Below are 16,753 nucleotides of genomic sequence, written 5' to 3'. Positions count from 1 at the left end.
TAGGGCTGGCATCCCAAATATTAAAAATGGGAGAATGTTTGATTTAGAAAAAAAAAACACCATTCTTTATTACATATATAGGAATCTGTCTCTTTCTGCCTCTGTGAAGGAGCTGCTTCACAGAGGCAGTGAGAGTGACAGACTCCAGATCAGTGTGTGGGCAGCAGCAGTAAGAGAGCTGCATGCAGGGCTATGAAGGGCGGTGTGACAGCCATTAACAGAGACCCAGTAGAGATGTCAGTGAGAGGGCCAGATGATCCATGGTCCAAAAGATTACAGGCCCCGTGCAAGGAAAGTAAATCTCCCTTCCCACAGCAGGTATGATCATCAAAGAAGATGATGGCACTGTGGACTGGTAATCAACAAAAGCTGCCAGAAATATTAGACTTGTTCAGCGACCTTAGTGTTTGCACACTAGGGACAGTGACTATGACAGATGAGCTCAGACTGTAGGAGTATCTCCCCAGCAACTGTGATATGAGGAATGCAAGAATGGGAGGATGTAGTGGGATGTTTTGTGTTGAGTGGGACAATGGGAGGTGTATGATGTGTACCCAATGGGAGTAATAGAATGTTCACATGATATACGATGTTCGTTGATATGATAAAGGGGGTAATCCAGTGAGAATCTGCCTGGTTGGGCTGCTTCCATGGGCATATGGGGGGCAAGCATGCTTCCTAATCTGCCACTATCATATTTATATTTATGCAGGAGGTGAGGGGAAATTCCTTTAACACTAAGAGAGAAGGACTCACCTCTGCCCAAGAGATGGCAGTCAGAAAAGACAGACAAGAAGCAAGGGACACCAAACACTAGGTTCTTCCTGGCTTAGCCTGTGTGAAAGGACATCAGTGTGGCCAGAAACTAGAAGGAAGGAGCAGGCAGGAAGGAGGAGTTGAAGTCAAGATGAAACTTGGAGAAGGAAGAGACTGGATAAAAGAAAAAAAACCCGGAAACCCGGAAACAGCTGTATGTACATGGGGTCTGGCTTTGCTTTTAATTCCCAGTCATTGTAACAAGACTTGTATAAAAAGTCGGCCTTTGACTTGAAGGAATGCTGCCTTTCAATAGGTGGCACTGTGGAGGAGTTATTCCATCTCCCTTATTTGCATATTACCCAGAGGAGCGTGCGTGGCCATTTGAGTCTCCTCATTTAGTTTATAGTATATAGTTGCTCTCCCTAAGGAGAAAAGAGTGTTTCTGACCCCCGTCCCAGGCCTCTCACTAGCAAAAGCCAGACTCCTACTGTACACTGATGATGGGCAATAACCCGGAAACAGCTGTATGTACATGGGGTCTGGCTTTGCTTTTAATTCCCAGTCATTGTAACAAGACTTGTATAAAAAGTCGGCCTTTGACTTGAAGGAATGCTGCCTTTCAATAGGTGGCACTGTGGAGGAGTTATTCCATCTCCCTTATTTGAAGTTATGAAATGGTAGTGGAGGAATGAGCCAAGGAGACTGGGTCATGTGAGACCACAAATGGGTGAACAGTACACCTATTAGGAATTATTACTAGAGATGAGCGAACGCGTTCGTCCGAGCTTGATATTCGTGCGAATATTAGGGTGTTCGGGATGTTCGTTATTCGTAACGAACACCATGCGGTGTTCTGGTTACTTTCACTTCCTTCCCTGAGACGTTAGCGCGCTTTTCTGGCCAATTGAAAGACAGGGAAGGCATTACAACTTCCCCCTGCAACGTTTAAGCCCTATACCACCCCCCTGCTGTGAGTGGCTGGCGAGATCAGGTGTTCGCCTAATATAAAAGTCGGCCCCTCCCGCGGCTCGCCTCAGATGCGGTGTGAGTTAGATGAGGGACAGTGCTGTTTATACCGGAGCTGCTGTAGGGAAAGAATTGGTAGTTAGTGTAGGCTTCAAGACCCCCCAAAGGTCCTTATTAGGGCCACTGATAGCTGTGTGTTGGCTGCTGTTAGCAGTGGCATTTTTTTTTTTTCTCAAAATCGCCTCTGCAGACCGTTGCACCTGGCATTAGGGACAGAAGTGCTGCATAGGCAGGGAGAGTGTTAGGAGTGAGTGTAGCCTTCAAGAACCTCAACGGTCCTTTCTAGGGCCATATTTATCCGTGTGCAGTACTGTCCAGGCTGCTGTTAGCTGTGCTGCATTTTTTTTGGGCTTCTCAAAATCGCCTCTGCAGAGCATTCCACCCTCCATTGATACTGCAGGGAAAGAATTGTATAGGCAGGGCCACAACACAGTTATTATTCATAGAATATACGCAGTGCTGCCTTTTGGTGGGAAAAAACTGAAAACAAATCTATTTGTCCAGCCTGTGTCCGTCCTAACGCCTGTGGACACGTGTGAGCTGCGTGAAAAACATTGCTAAATCATACGCACCCAGCTACGCTTTACTGCTGGCTTCGCCATTTGCTTTCCTTAATTGGGAAAAAAAATACCTGCTCTGCCAGAGTTATAATAACTCTGCTACCCTCACGTTCTGTGACACATAAGCAGGGACACAGCACAGTTATTAAACTTCTCATGTTCATTGAATATACGCAGTGCTGCCTGTTTGTGGGAAAAAACTGAAAACAAATCTATTTGTCCAGCCTCTGTCCGTCCTAACGCCTGTGGACACGTGTGAGCTGCGTGAAAAACATTGCTAAATCATACGCACCCAGCTACGCTTTACTGCTGGCTTCGCCATTTGCTTTCCTTAATTGGGAAAAAAAATACCTGCTCTGCCAGAGTTATAATAACTCTGCTACCCTCACGTTCTGTGACACATAAGCAGGGACACAGCACAGTTATTAAACTTCTCATGTTCATTGAATATACGCAGTGCTGCCTGTTTGTGGGAAAAAACTGAAAACAAATCTATTTGTCCAGCCTCTGTCTGTCCTAACGCCTGTGGACACGTGTGAGCTGCGTGAAAAACATTGCTAAATCATACGCACCCAGCTACGCTTTACTGCTGGCTTCGCCATTTGCTTTCCTTAATTGGGAAAAAAAATACCTGCTCTGCCAGAGTTATAATAACTCTGCTACCCTCACGTTCTGTGACACATAAGCAGGGACACAGCACAGTTATTAAACTTAGATTATTCATTCACTAGAGGCAGTGGGGCCTTTCGTTTTCCCAAAAGGGCAAAAATTATATTTGGCCTGCAGTCTTGCGCCAATTTATTTCCTGCCTGTTAAATCAAATCACTGGTAATACAGCATGCTGAGGGGTAGGGGTAGGCCTAGAGGACGTGGACGCGGCCGAGGACGCGGAGGGCCAAGTCAGGGTGTGGGCACAGCCCGAGCTCCTGATCCCGGTGTGTCGCAGCCGACTGCTGCGCGATTAGGAGAGAGGCACGTTTCTGGCGTCCCCACATTCATCGCCCAATTAATGGGTCCACGCGGGAGACGGTTATTAGAAAATGAGCAGTGTGAGCAGGTCCTGTCCTGGATGGCAGAAAGTGCTTCGAGCAACCTATCGTCAACACGCAGTTCTGCGCCGTCCACTGCTGCAAATCCGAATCCTCTGTCTGCTGCTCCTCCTTCCTCCCAGCCTCCTCACTCCACTACAATGACACCTGCTCAGGAGCGGGAACACTCCCAGGAACTGTTCTCGGGCCCCTGCTCAGATTGGGCAGCAGCGGTTCCTCTCCCACCAGAGGAGTTTATAGTCACTGATGCCCAACCATTCGAAAGTTCCCGGGGTCCGGGGGATGAGGCTGGGGACTTCCGCCAACTGTCTCAACAACTTTCTGTGGGTGAGGAGGACGATGACGATCATACACAGTTGTCTTGCAGTGAGGTAGTAGTAAGGGCAGTAAGTCCGAGGGAGCAGCGCACAGAGGATTCGGAGGAAGAGCAGCAGGACGATGAGGTGACTGACCCCACCTGGTGTGCAACGCTTACTCAGGAGGACAGGTCTTCAGAGGGGGAGTCAAGGGCATCAGCAGGGCAGGTTGCAAGAGGCAGTGCGGTGGCCAGGGCCAGGGGTAGAGGCAGGGCCAGACCGAATAATCCACCAAGTGTTTCCCAAAGCGCCCCCTCGCGCCATGCCACCCTGCAGAGGCCGAGGTGCTGTAAGGTCTGGCAGTTTTTCACAGAGACGCCTGACGACCGACGAACAGTGGTGTGCAACCTTTGTTGCGCAAAGCTCAGCCGGGGAGCCAACACCAACAGCCTCACCACCACCACCATGCGCAGGCATATGATGGCCAAGCACCCCACAAGGTGGGACGAAGGCCGTTCACCGCCTCCGGTTTGCACCCCTGCCTCTCCCCCTGTGCCCCAACCTGCCACTGAGATGCAACCCCCCTCTCAGGACACAGGCACGACCGTCTCCTGGCCTGCACCCACACCCTCACCTCCGCTGTCCTCGGCCCCATCCACCAATGTCTCGCACCGCACAGTCCAGCCATCGCTAGCGCAACTGTTGGAGCGCAAGCGCAAGTATGCCGCCACGCACCCGCACGCTCAAACGTTAACCGTCCGCATCGCAAAATTCATCAGCCTTGAGATGCTGCCGTATAGGGTTGTGGAAACGGAGTCCTTCAAAAGTATCATGGAGGCGGCGGCCCCGCGCTACTCAGTTCCCAGTCGCCACTACTTTTCCCGATGTGCCGTCCCAGCCCTGCACGACCACGTCTCCCGCAACATTGTACGCGCCCTCACCAACGCGGTTACTGCCACGGTCCACTTAACTACGGACACGTGGACAAGCACAGGCGGGCAGGGCCACTACATCTCCCTGACGGCACATTGGGTGAATTTAGTGGAGGCTGGGACAGAGTCAGAGCCTGGGACCGCTCACGTCCTACCCACCCCCAGAATTGCGGGCCCCAGCTCGGTGGTGGTATCTGCGGAGGTGTATGCTTCCTCCACTAAAGCACCCTCCTCCTCCTCCTCCTCCTCCTCAGTCTCGCAATCAAGATGTGTTAGCAGCAGCATGTCGCCAGCAGTCGGTGTCGCGCGGTGTGGCAGCACAGCGGTGGGCAAGCGTCAGCAGGCCGTGCTGAAACTACTCAGCTTAGGCGATAAGAGGCACACGGCCCACGAACTGCTGCAGGGTCTGACACAGCAGACCGACCGCTGGCTTGCGCCGCTGAGCCTCCAACCGGGCATGGTCGTGTGTGACAACGGCCGTAACCTGGTGGCGGCTCTGCAGCTTGGCAGCCTCACGCACGTGCCATGCCTGGCCCACGTCTTTAATTTGGTGGTTCAGCGGTTTCTGAAAAGCTACCCACGCTTGTCAGACCTGCTCGTAAAGGCGCGCCGGCTCTGCGCACATTTCCGCAAGTCCCACACGGACGCTGCCACCCTGCGCACCCTGCAACATCACTTTAAGCTGCCAGTGCACCGACTGCTGTGCGACGTGCCCACACGGTGGAACTCTACGCTCCACATGTTGGCCAGGCTCTATGAACAACGTAGAGCTATAGTCGAATACCAACTCCAACATGGGCGGCGCAGTGGGAGTCAGCCTCCTCAATTCCTTTCAGAAGAGTGGGCCTGGTTGGCAGACATCTGCCATGTCCTTGGTAATTTTGAGGAGTCTACCCAGGTGGTGAGCGGCGATGCTACAATCATTAGCGTCACCATTCCTCTGCTATGCATCTTGAGACATTCCCTGCAAACCATAAAGGCAGCTGCTTTGCGCTCGGAAACGGGGGCGGGGGAAGACAGTATGCCGCTGGATAGTCAGGGCACCCTCCTGTCTATTTCTCAGCGCGTACAGGAGGAGGAGCATGAGGAGGATGAGGAGGAGGGGGAAGAGACAGCTTGGCCCGCTGCTGACGGTACACCGGCTGATTGCCTGTCATCCTTTCAGCGTGTATGGCCTGAGGAGGAGGAGGAGGAGGAGGATCCTGAAAGTGATCTTCCTAGTGAGGACAGCCATGTGTTGCGTACTGGTACCCTGGCACACATGGCTGACTTCATGTTAGGATGCCTTTCTCGTGACCCTCGCGTTGCACGCATTCTGGCCACGACGGATTACTGGGTGTACACACTGCTCGATCCACGGTATAAGGAGAACCTGCCCACTCTGATTCCCGAAGAGGAAAGGGGTTCGAGAGTGTTGCTATACCACAGGACCCTTGCGGACAAGCTGATGGTAAAATTCCCAGCCGACAGCGCTAGTGGCAGAAGGCGCAGTTCCGAGGGCCATGTTGCAGGGGATGTGCGTAGATCGAGCAGCATGTACATCCCAGGCAGTGCAACAGTCTTTAAGGGCCTGGCCAGCTTTATGGCTCCCCACCAAGACTGTGTCACCGCTCCCCAGTCACGGCTGAGTCGGCGGGAGCACTGCAAAAGGATGGTGAGGGAGTACGTAGCGGATCGCACGACCATCCTTGGTGACGCCTCTGCCCCCTACAACTACTGGGTGTCGAAGCTGGACACGTGGCCTGAACTAGCCCTGTATGCCCTTGAGGTGCTTGCTTGTCCTGCGGCTAGCGTCTTGTCGGAAAGGGTGTTTAGTGCGGCTGGGGGAATCATCACAGATAAGCGTAGCCGCTTGTCAACCGACAGTGCCGACAGGCTAACACTCATCAAGATGAACAAAGGCTGGATTTCCCCAGACTTCTGTTCTCCACCAGCGGACAGCAGCGATACCTAAGCAATACGTAGGCTGCACCCGCGGATGGAAGCTACGTTCTCTCTCACCATCCAAAACGGGGACATTTCTGCTTCATCAATCTGTGTCTAATATTCCTCCTCCTCCTCCTCCTGCTCCTCCTCCTGAAACCTCACGTAATCACGCTGAACGGGCAATTTTTCTTAGGGCCACAAGGCTCACTCAAATAATTTTTCAGAACAATTTTTATAAGTTTCAATTAGCTTAAAAGCGTTGGAACTTTAACTTGAACCAATTTTTCGTTACACTGGGCTGCCTCCAGGCCTAGTTACCACTTAAGCCACATTAACCAAAGCGATTCACCTGCCATCTTGGTTGGGCATGGCCAATTTTTACTGAGGTACATTAGTACTGTTGGTACACCAATTTTTTGGGGCCCTCACCTACAGTGTAATCATAGTAATTTCTATGTTCTTCGCCTGCACTCATGGTACAGAAAGGTGTGTGGGGTTGGCCTACACTTTAGCTACATAAATGTCACTTGTGCCTTGGCTATACTAAGGCTACTGAAATGGAACTAAGACTGCGCTCCCGCTATACTGCTGCTTCAGAATTGTTACTGGGGCCTGTCTTGAGTGCTACTATTGCTTACATGGAACGAAGACTGCGCTCCCGCTATACTGCTGCTTCAGAATTGTTACTGGGGCCTGTCTTGAGTGCTACTATTGCTTACATGGAACGAAGACTGCGCTCCCGCTATACTGCTGCTTCAGAATTGTTACTGGGGCCTGTCTTGAGTGCTACTATTGCTTACATGGAACGAAGACTGCGCTCCCGCTATACTGCTGCTTCAGAATTGTTACTGGGGCCTGTCTTGAGTGCTACTATTGCTTACATGGAACGGACACGTGGAGAGGACACGTAGTGCCTCAAAAACATCCCCCTCCTCCTCCAACAGGGAAAACATTGTTGGCAAATGCCTTTGCATTGGTTCGTCTGGTGGCAGTCCAAGAATTTCACCTTTACCGACACTACAAGAGAGCCCCCCCACCATCCCCCCGCCACGGCCCACTTAATCCTGGCCACATTCCGAAAACCAACAAAATACAACCGTGGTACTAGGTCCGCAGTCACCACCACATTACCACCAACGCGGTTACTGTTAAGGTGCATATAACCACGGACACGTGGAGAGGACACGTAGTGCCTCAAAAACATCCCCCTCCTCCTCCAACAGGGAAAACATTGTTGGCAAATGCCTTTGCATTGGGTCGTCTGGTTGCAGTCCAAGAATTTCACCTTTACCGACACTACAAGAGAGCCCCCCCACCATCCCCCCGCCACGGCCCACTTAATCCTGGCCACATTCCGAAAACCAACAAAATACAACCGTGGTACTAGGTCCGCAGTCACCACCACATTACCACCAACGCGGTTACTGTTAAGGTGCATATAACCACGGACACGTGGAGAGGACACGTAGTGCCTCAAAAACATCCCCCTCCTCCTCCAACAGGGAAAACATTGTTGGCAAATGCCTTTGCATTGGTTCGTCTGGTGGCAGTCCAAGAATTTCACCTTTACCGACACTACAAGAGAGCCCCCCCACCATCCCCCCGCCACGGCCCACTTAATCCTGGCCACATTCCGAAAACCAACAAAATACAACCGTGGTACTAGGTCCGCAGTCACCACCACATTACCACCAACGCGGTTACTGTTAAGGTGCATATAACCACGGACACGTGGAGAGGACACGTAGTGCCTCAAAAACATCCCCCTCCTCCTCCAACAGGGAAAACATTGTTGGCAAATGCCTTTGCATTGGTTCGTCTGGTGGCAGTCCAAGAATTTCACCTTTACCGACACTACAAGAGAGCCCCCCCACCATCCCCCCGCCACGGCCCACTTAATCCTGGCCACATTCCGAAAACCAACAAAATACAACCGTGGTACTAGGTCCGCAGTCACCACCACATTACCACCAACGCGGTTACTGTTAAGGTGCATATAACCAGTCTGACTGGGGCATGCAGACACCTTGACAGAATGAATAGTGTGTGGCACATAGGTTCCCCATTGCTATGCCCACGTGTGCAGCTCCTGATGGCGGTGGCACAGGATTGTATTTCTCATTGCTTCTGTACAGCATTGTGGGCTATCGCCCCGCCCCTATTAAAGAGGGTCGCTACCTAGCCGTGCCAACCCTGTGCAGTGTGTGCCTGCGGTCCCTCGTCGTGGCAGACACACTTCTAAATAGACATGAGGGTGGTGTGGCATGAGGGCAGCTGAAGGCTGCGCAGGGACAGTTTGGTGTGCGCTGTGGGGGGGAGGGGGTGCGGTTGGGCAGCATGTAACTCAGGAGAAGTGGCAGTGGAGTGTCATGCAGGCGGTGATTGTGCTTTGTTGGAGGTAGTGTGGTGCTTAGCAAAGGTATGCCATGCTAATGAGGGCTTTTCAGAAGTAAAAGTTGTTGGGGGGGGGGGGGCCCACTCTTGCCGATATTGTGGCTTAATAGTGGGACCTGTGAACTTGAGATGCAGCCCAACATGTAGCCCCTCGCCTGCCCTATCCGTCACTGTGTCATTCCCATCACTTTCCTGAATTGCCCAGATTTTCACACATGAAAACCTTAGCGAGCATCGGCGAAATACAAAAATGTTCTGGTCGCCCATTGACTTCAATGGGGTTCGTTGTTCGAAACGAACCCTCGAGCATCACGGGAAGTTCGTTCCGAATAACGAACACCCGAACATTTTGGTGTTCGCTCATCTCTAATTATTACCTCTTCGAAGGCAAGCCTCACCCCTAGGCTACACTCTAAGGCCTTAGTCACACGGGCGTTTTTTGCCACGATTTGCGGATCGCATGACGGATGCGCATTCGCAAATCGCGTGACCGGGGCCGAAAAATCGCCCGAAAAATCTGCTCCTAGCCGCGTTTCAATAGGAGCGGGCCGGAGCTGTCCAGTGCAATGAATTCAATGGAGCCGGCAATACAGCCGGCTCCACTGAAAGCAATGCGCTGTGGACGATCGCGGGATGAATTGTCGGGAAGGGCTTAAATATATAAGCCCTTCCCTGCAATTCATCCAGAAATGTGTAAAAATAAAAAAATATATATATACTCACCTGGTCCCGGCAGACGGAGTTCACCCGCGGCCGGCGGCAGTCCTCCTGAAATGCTCTCTCTAGTATTCAGCAGCCGGGGATTTAAAATTCCCGCCTGCTGAATGAGCTCCTCTGATTGGTCACAGCCTGACCAATCAGAGGCAGCTCTCACTCACACCCATTCATGAATTCATGAATGGGTGAGTGAGTGCTGCCTCTGATTGGCTCAGCACAGGGACCAATGATTTGTCTAGTACATGTTCTCAATGGGGTCGGCCCCATTGAGCGCATATAGAGAAGAGAACAGGAATCGCAGATCGCAGATAGGTGCGATCCGCGATTTCTGTTCTATAATTTATCGGACGTGCGCATAAAAAGCGCTCATGTGTCCAATACCATTGCAAAGCAATGGTTTTATAAAATCGCCGGACGGATGCGCATGCACAAATCGCGCGAAAAACCGTCCGTGTGACTAAGGCCTAAAAGAGTATACGAGGTATTCACAAGTACAGATGTACCAAAATTTACCCTAATGCTGATAACTTGTTGTAACAAATTATTTAATCACAAAAAAGCATTGCTATTGAGAGGGAAAGAAAAAGGTCTGTACCGCAGTTTACTTAACACGTTAAGTGTCAAGTTAAACTTTGCTAAATCTGTACCTCTTCTGCAGAATGTTTTTCTTTGTGGCAACACTGGTCAAACAGTGTAAATCACAAGTCTGGTATTAGTGCATCTTGACGCCACCGGAAAGTAGGGGTGTGACAGGGCTTACATAGAGGGATGGCCCTGTCACACCCCTACCTCCACATTGGGTGTTAGTGAGCACACTGTGCCGTGCCCCCACAGCACTGATACTCACCGGGTGCCTGTCTCATTGGTCCAGCGCGGCTCCGTTGGGTGCAGCTTGTCATGCGGCGGAGCACTTGTCTGAGGCCCCCCACTGAATTGCCAGAGCTGCGTGGAGGGAGATCGTTGCTGGGGATCGGTGGCGCGGACATAGCAACGCCGGAACCTGCAGCGGAGCAAAGGGGAGACTGCAGCTCACCCCACCTCAGACTCCGGAACCCTGCGGCGGAGCGCCGAGCGTGGAGCACGCTGGGTGACAGAGTGGCACACTGCAGAGGACTGGGGAGCGGAGGCGATGAGGCACTGCAAGAGACCGGCAGAGGGGAGCTGAAGAACACCTTGAAGTACACCGCAGGAGGCTGCAGACCAGTCGCTGGTGAGGTGAGCACCGGGTTCGGCCGAGGAAGGAAGCACAGACAGGGGGACATAAGCCTTCAAGTCCTGCACTGTAGGCCGCAGAGGGAGGTGAGCATCGCCCCCTGTTAAACCCCTAGCTTCTAGTGGCGTCAAGACACACTAATACCCTTATAAATATGCTCTTACACCAAATTTACACCTTCCCTTTAGGATAGACCGTAGCACAATATAGGAGAAGGATAATGTATGTGCGCTGGTAGGGTTAGAGAGCCTTTTTATTCGAAGTACAACCTTGGAATAGTATACATGTGAAGATTTGAAATATTGAGAGAAAGTGACTTAAAAGCAGAGCTGCACAACTTGGCAGTATGCAGGGGCCAAAGGCAAAACAGGCAAACCTTTTGGGGCCGCAGATAGGTTTTTAGCGGCTCACTTTGTAAGCTAAGCAACCCCCACAATCTATCTGTACTCATTCCCTTTACTTACAAAGTAGGCTGCTAAAATCATATCTATTGCAGAGTTTAACCCCTTAACGACTGCCCCATCGGGAAACTACGTCCTCAGAAAGTGGGCCTTAATCCTAGAGGACGTAGTTTTATGCATCCTCTTTGGATTAATGCCCACTTGCCTGAGGACGTGACAGCTCCATGCTGTCGGTGCCCGCAGGTAGCCGACAGCATGGAGCTGTCATCCCAGGATGCGGGCAGTCCCCCCCGGCATTGCGATCGGCGCTAGCCAGTGGCTAGCGCCGATCGCAAAAAAGTAAAGAAAACTGTCAAAAAAGTTAGTTCTTCAGCTGCCCTGCTGGATCGGCTCCACCAGGGCAGCTGAAATTACTTACCCGGCTTGTCGGCGGTGTCCCACGGAGATCTCGTCCTCCCGGACCCGCCGGCGGCCTTCTGCGCATGCGCGCCAGACGATGACGTCACGCGCATGCGCAGAAGCCCGGGAGCCCCCGGCAAATTTAAAATCTTCTGGCTCCCGGCTCCTGAAGGTAGTGAGCGGTCCCCGGGCCCACGATCGCCGCTATCGATTAGATAGCGGCGATCGCGAAAAAGTTGAAAAAGTAAAAAAAAAGTAAGGTTTCACCTCCCCTCATGGATCGGATCCATGAGGGGAGGTGAAAATACTCACCCCCGGTCCTTTGCGATGTCCCGATGTCCCGGGACCCGAAATCCCGGTCTGCGCATGCGCGCCCGATGATTGACATCGGGCGCGTGCACAGAGGGGCTCGAGCCCCGGGAAATTCAAAATCTCTCTGCTCTTGGCTGCCATGTGTAGCCAAGAGCAGAGGGATGTCACCAGGGACATGATCACTGTCATCCAATGGATGACAGTGATCATGTAAAGTAAAAAAAAAAGTGCAAAAAGTTAAAAAATAAAAATAAAAAAAGGGGTAAAAAGTAAAAAAAAAAAGTGCAAAGTTAAATAAAAAAAGTTTAAAAAAGTTTAAAAAACTTGCGTTTCATCTCCCCCACGGATCATATCCGTGAGGGAGGATGAAATGACGTACCTAAGGCCCGCGGATTTATCCGCGGACCTTACCCCAGCTTCTGCGCACGCGCCCGTCGTTAATATGGCAGGTGCATGCGCAAAAGCCGTGGTAATTTAAAATCTCCCTGCTCCTGGCTACAAAACTTAGCCGAGAGCCTGGAGATTTCACGGGGGGCCGCGGTGAGTGGTTCCTGATCACGTGTTCGCCGTTATCCAATGGATAATGACAATCACGTAAAAGTAAAAAAAAGGTGAAGGTTCATCTCCCCTCACTGATGCGATCAGTGAGAGGAGATGAAACTTTTTGCCGGAGGCCTCCGTATTTGCGCCCCGACACAATCTTCTTCCGTGAACGTTCCCGGATTCTGCGCATGCGACCGCCGGCAAAACATCGGACACATGCGCAGGAGTCGGGGAGCCCAGGAAATTTAAAATCTCCTTGCTCCCAGCGACCAACGGTCGCCGAGAGCCTGGAGCAGTGACGGGTGGCCTCGTTGGGCGGTCCCCGGTCACGTGAAAAAAAGGTAGCGATCTACCTTAGGTCGGTCTCACATGACCGGATAGGAATTACGGATTCCGCATGCTTCTGATCCGCGGTAATACGCAGATCAATCGCATTGGATTACACAATTCCGCTCACATTAGTGGGTCGGAATTGCGTAATCCACTCGCAGAAAAGAGAACGCAGCAGGTTCTATTTTACCGCGGATATCCGCAACATAGAGCCCATTGTGCTCCATGGTCGCGGATATACCCGCAGCCCATACGCAACTACCTTGTATACGGGCTGTGGGTACCCGCGTCATCGCTAAGCGACGGTGCGGGAAATACAAACAAAAAAATATATATATACTGCATATGACCGCCTGTGTGAGTAGGCAGTTATGCGCAGTACATTACGCAGCCGTACGCAGGATCACAGCCCGGCTCACAGATGGGATCCACTGCGGGCCTCCGCAAGCAGATTCCACATATGACCGTGTGAGCCCGGCGTTATTCAGACCGCTACCTGTAATACGCAATTTACAAGAAGCCCCAGGAACGCTCGCCTTCCTGCAGTTCCAGGAGCAGCTTGTTGAGCGCCTTCTGTGTGAGACCGCCGCATCTCATTAAGCTTACGGAGACTCACAGAGCGCCACTTTTTACACCCCATACCCGCTACTGAGGTCAAGAAATACCCCCAAAAAGCATGAGAGGAGGGGGGATACACGGTTTTATTGCCCCATGTACCCATCCAACCAGCCTCCGTAATTACCCCTGTCTTTGGAAATATTACACAGTTCACATTATTACTTTTATCTAAGATTTGGGTAACGCCGAAAAGGGCGGAGCGGTAGGGGTGGGTGTGTGTGTGGGGGGGGATATTTTTTTAAGGTGTCAATTTTTATTCCGTACAAGTGGGCAATGGGGCCTGGAATGTATTCAGTTGTGCCCTGCAATCCAACGGGTGTTCCCTCCATTATAGGCCTTGCCATGTTTCCTGTAAGTAGATTAGGGCCACAATGGGTATGTTTATGAACACGGGACAAACGGGGGTATCCATTTTGGGGTGAACGTCTTCATTCCTATGTACACTGTACAAAAAAAACTGTTTTTAAATTTACAAAATTGCCAAAAAAATGAAAATCGTAATTTTTTCCTTCTGCTTTGCTTAGATTTATTCAAATACTGTGGGGTCAAAATACGCAATACACCCCTAGATGAATTCATTAAGGGGGTCTAGTTTTTAAAATGGGGTCATTTGTGGGGGGGTTTTATCGTTTTGGACGCTCAATGGCTCTATAAGTGGGCAATGGGGCCTGGAATTTATACCGCTGTACCCTGAAATCCAACGGGTGCTCCATCCATTATAGGCCTAGCCATGTGTCCTTTAAGTAGATTAGGGTTACAAAGGTTATGGTTCTGAACACGGGACAAACGGGGGTATCCATTTTGGGGTGAAAGTCTTCATTCCTATGTGTGCTGTACAAAAAAAACTGTTTTTAAATTGATACAACTGCCGAAATAATGAAAATTGTAATTTTTCTCCTACTGCTTTGCTTAGATTTATTCAAAAATTGTAGTGTAAAAATACACAGTACACCCCTAGATAAATTCGTTAGGGGGTCTAGTTTTCAAAATGGGGTCATTTGTGGGGGCTCTCTGTCGTTTTGGCCGCTCACGGGCTCTACAAGTAGGCAATGGGGCCTAAATCACCTTCATGCTAAATTTCTGTTCTGAAAGCCACCGATTACTCTTTTCATTTTGGGCCCCGTTGTGCATCCAGACAAAAGATTAGGGCCACAATAGGTATGTTTCTGAACACGGGACAAACTGGGGTATCTATTTTGGGGTGCAAGTCTTCATTCATGTGTGTGCTGTACAAAAAAGCTGTTTTTAAAATGACAGAATTGACAAAAAAACGAAAATCACAATTTTTTCCTTTTGCTTTGCTTCAATTCTTTCAAAAACTGTGGGGTCAAAATGGGCAGTACACCCCTAGATAAATTCGTTAAGGGGTCTAGTTTTCAAAATTGGGTCATTTGTGGGGGTTCTCTTTGGTTTTGGCCACTCAAGAGCTCTACAAATGTGCTATGGGGCCTAAAACGCCTTCAAGCAAAATTTATGTTCTGAAAGACACCGACTACTCATTTCAATTTGGGTCCTGTTGTGCATCCAAACATAAGATTACGGCCACAATGGGTATGTTTCTGAACACGGGAGAAACAGGGGTATCCATTTTGGGGTGCAAGGCTCCATTCATGTGTGTGCTGTACAAAAAAAGCTGTTTTTAAAATGACAGAATTGACAAAAAAACAAAAATCACAATTTTTTCCTTTTGCTTGGCTTGAATTAATTCAAAAACTGTGGGGTCAAAATGGGCAGTACACCCCTAGATAAATTCGTTAAGGGGTCTAGTTTTCAAAATGGGGTCACTGGTGGGGGCTCTCTTTGGTTTTGGCCACTCAAGAGCTCTACAAAAGTGCTATGGGGCCTAAAACGCCTTCAAGCAAAATTTATGTTCTGAAAGACACCGACTATTCCTTTCATTTTGGGCCCCGTTGTGCATCCAGACATAAGATTAGGGCCACAATGGGTATGTTTCTGAACACGGGAGAAACGGGGTATCCATTTTGGTGTGTAAATCCTCATTTTCATGGGCTCTATAGGAAAAAAATATGTCTTTAAAATGACATATTTGCAAAAATATGAAATTTTATTTTTTCTCCTCTAAATTGAATTAATTCCTGAAAAAAACTGGTGGGGTCAAAATACTCATGACACCCCTCAGTGAATACATTAAGGGGTGTTGTTTTTAAAATGGGGTCATTTGAGGGGGTATCTATTATTCTGACACTTATGAGCCTTTGCAAACTTGGTTTGGTGCAGGAAAGCAAAGTGTTCCTCAAAATGCTGAAAAGTAATGTTAAATTTGTATGTCCTCTAAATGGTTAAAAAAAACACAAAAGTCTTTCAAGTGTGCATTCAGAATAAAGTAAACAGATGGAAATATATATCTTATCAAAAATTTGTACAGTATGTTTGGACATATTTGAGCTATTACAGTTGAAAATGTGAAAAAATGACAATTTTTTCAAAATTTTTCCAATATTGGTACTTTTAATAAATATACACAAATTATATCGGTCTCTTTTTACAACCTAAATGAAGTACAACATGTGGCGAAAAAACAATGTCAGAATCACTTGGATATGTAAAGCGTTTATGGAGTTATGCTACGTTGAACGACGCATGTCAGATTTCCAAAATTTGGCTCCGTCACTAAGGCGCAAACAGGCTTCGTCACTAAGGGGTTAATCATTAAACTATTTTGCACATGGTACACATTTTGCAGGTTTTCTTACTGTTTATATTTTAACTCTCCAAAAAGCGGAAATTCTGCAGAGTTTCCGCTCGTGCCCGCCTGCATAGGATTGCATTGCAAAACTCAATCCTATGCACACGGCCATGATTTGTCCGCCTGAAAACACACGCGGAAAACAAATCGTGTCATGTTCTATTTCTGTGCGGGTCTCGCAGAGGCCTGCACAGAAATGTCAGTAGATATGGGCCGACTCCGCTCTGCGCATGCGCCGGCTGATCGGCATCCGGTGCATAGCAGAAGATGGAAGACACCGGGAGCAGGTGAGCCGCAGGCCTCTGCAGGGGCACGGGTCCGCATCCCGCTGCGAGAACTCTCGCAGCAGGATCCGGCCCGGCCGTCTGCAGGCGGCCGAGGAAAGCATTTTTGCACCATTAGGGCTCGGTCAGACGAGCGTGCTTTACATGCTGCTAATCAACGTACCTCACTACTGACATGTAGGGATTATGCGCGTGAACGGGCTGCCTCTAGCTCTGCAGAGCAGACCATTAACATGTCCATGGTGTGGGCATCCTGCTTACACAGCTCCCATAGGAGCCTATGGTAA

The sequence above is a fragment of the Eleutherodactylus coqui genome, chromosome 4, assembly GCF_035609145.1.
Source record: "Eleutherodactylus coqui strain aEleCoq1 chromosome 4, aEleCoq1.hap1, whole genome shotgun sequence".
Classification (NCBI taxonomy): domain Eukaryota; kingdom Metazoa; phylum Chordata; class Amphibia; order Anura; family Eleutherodactylidae; genus Eleutherodactylus; species Eleutherodactylus coqui.
This window is presented reverse-complemented; position numbering follows the sequence as displayed.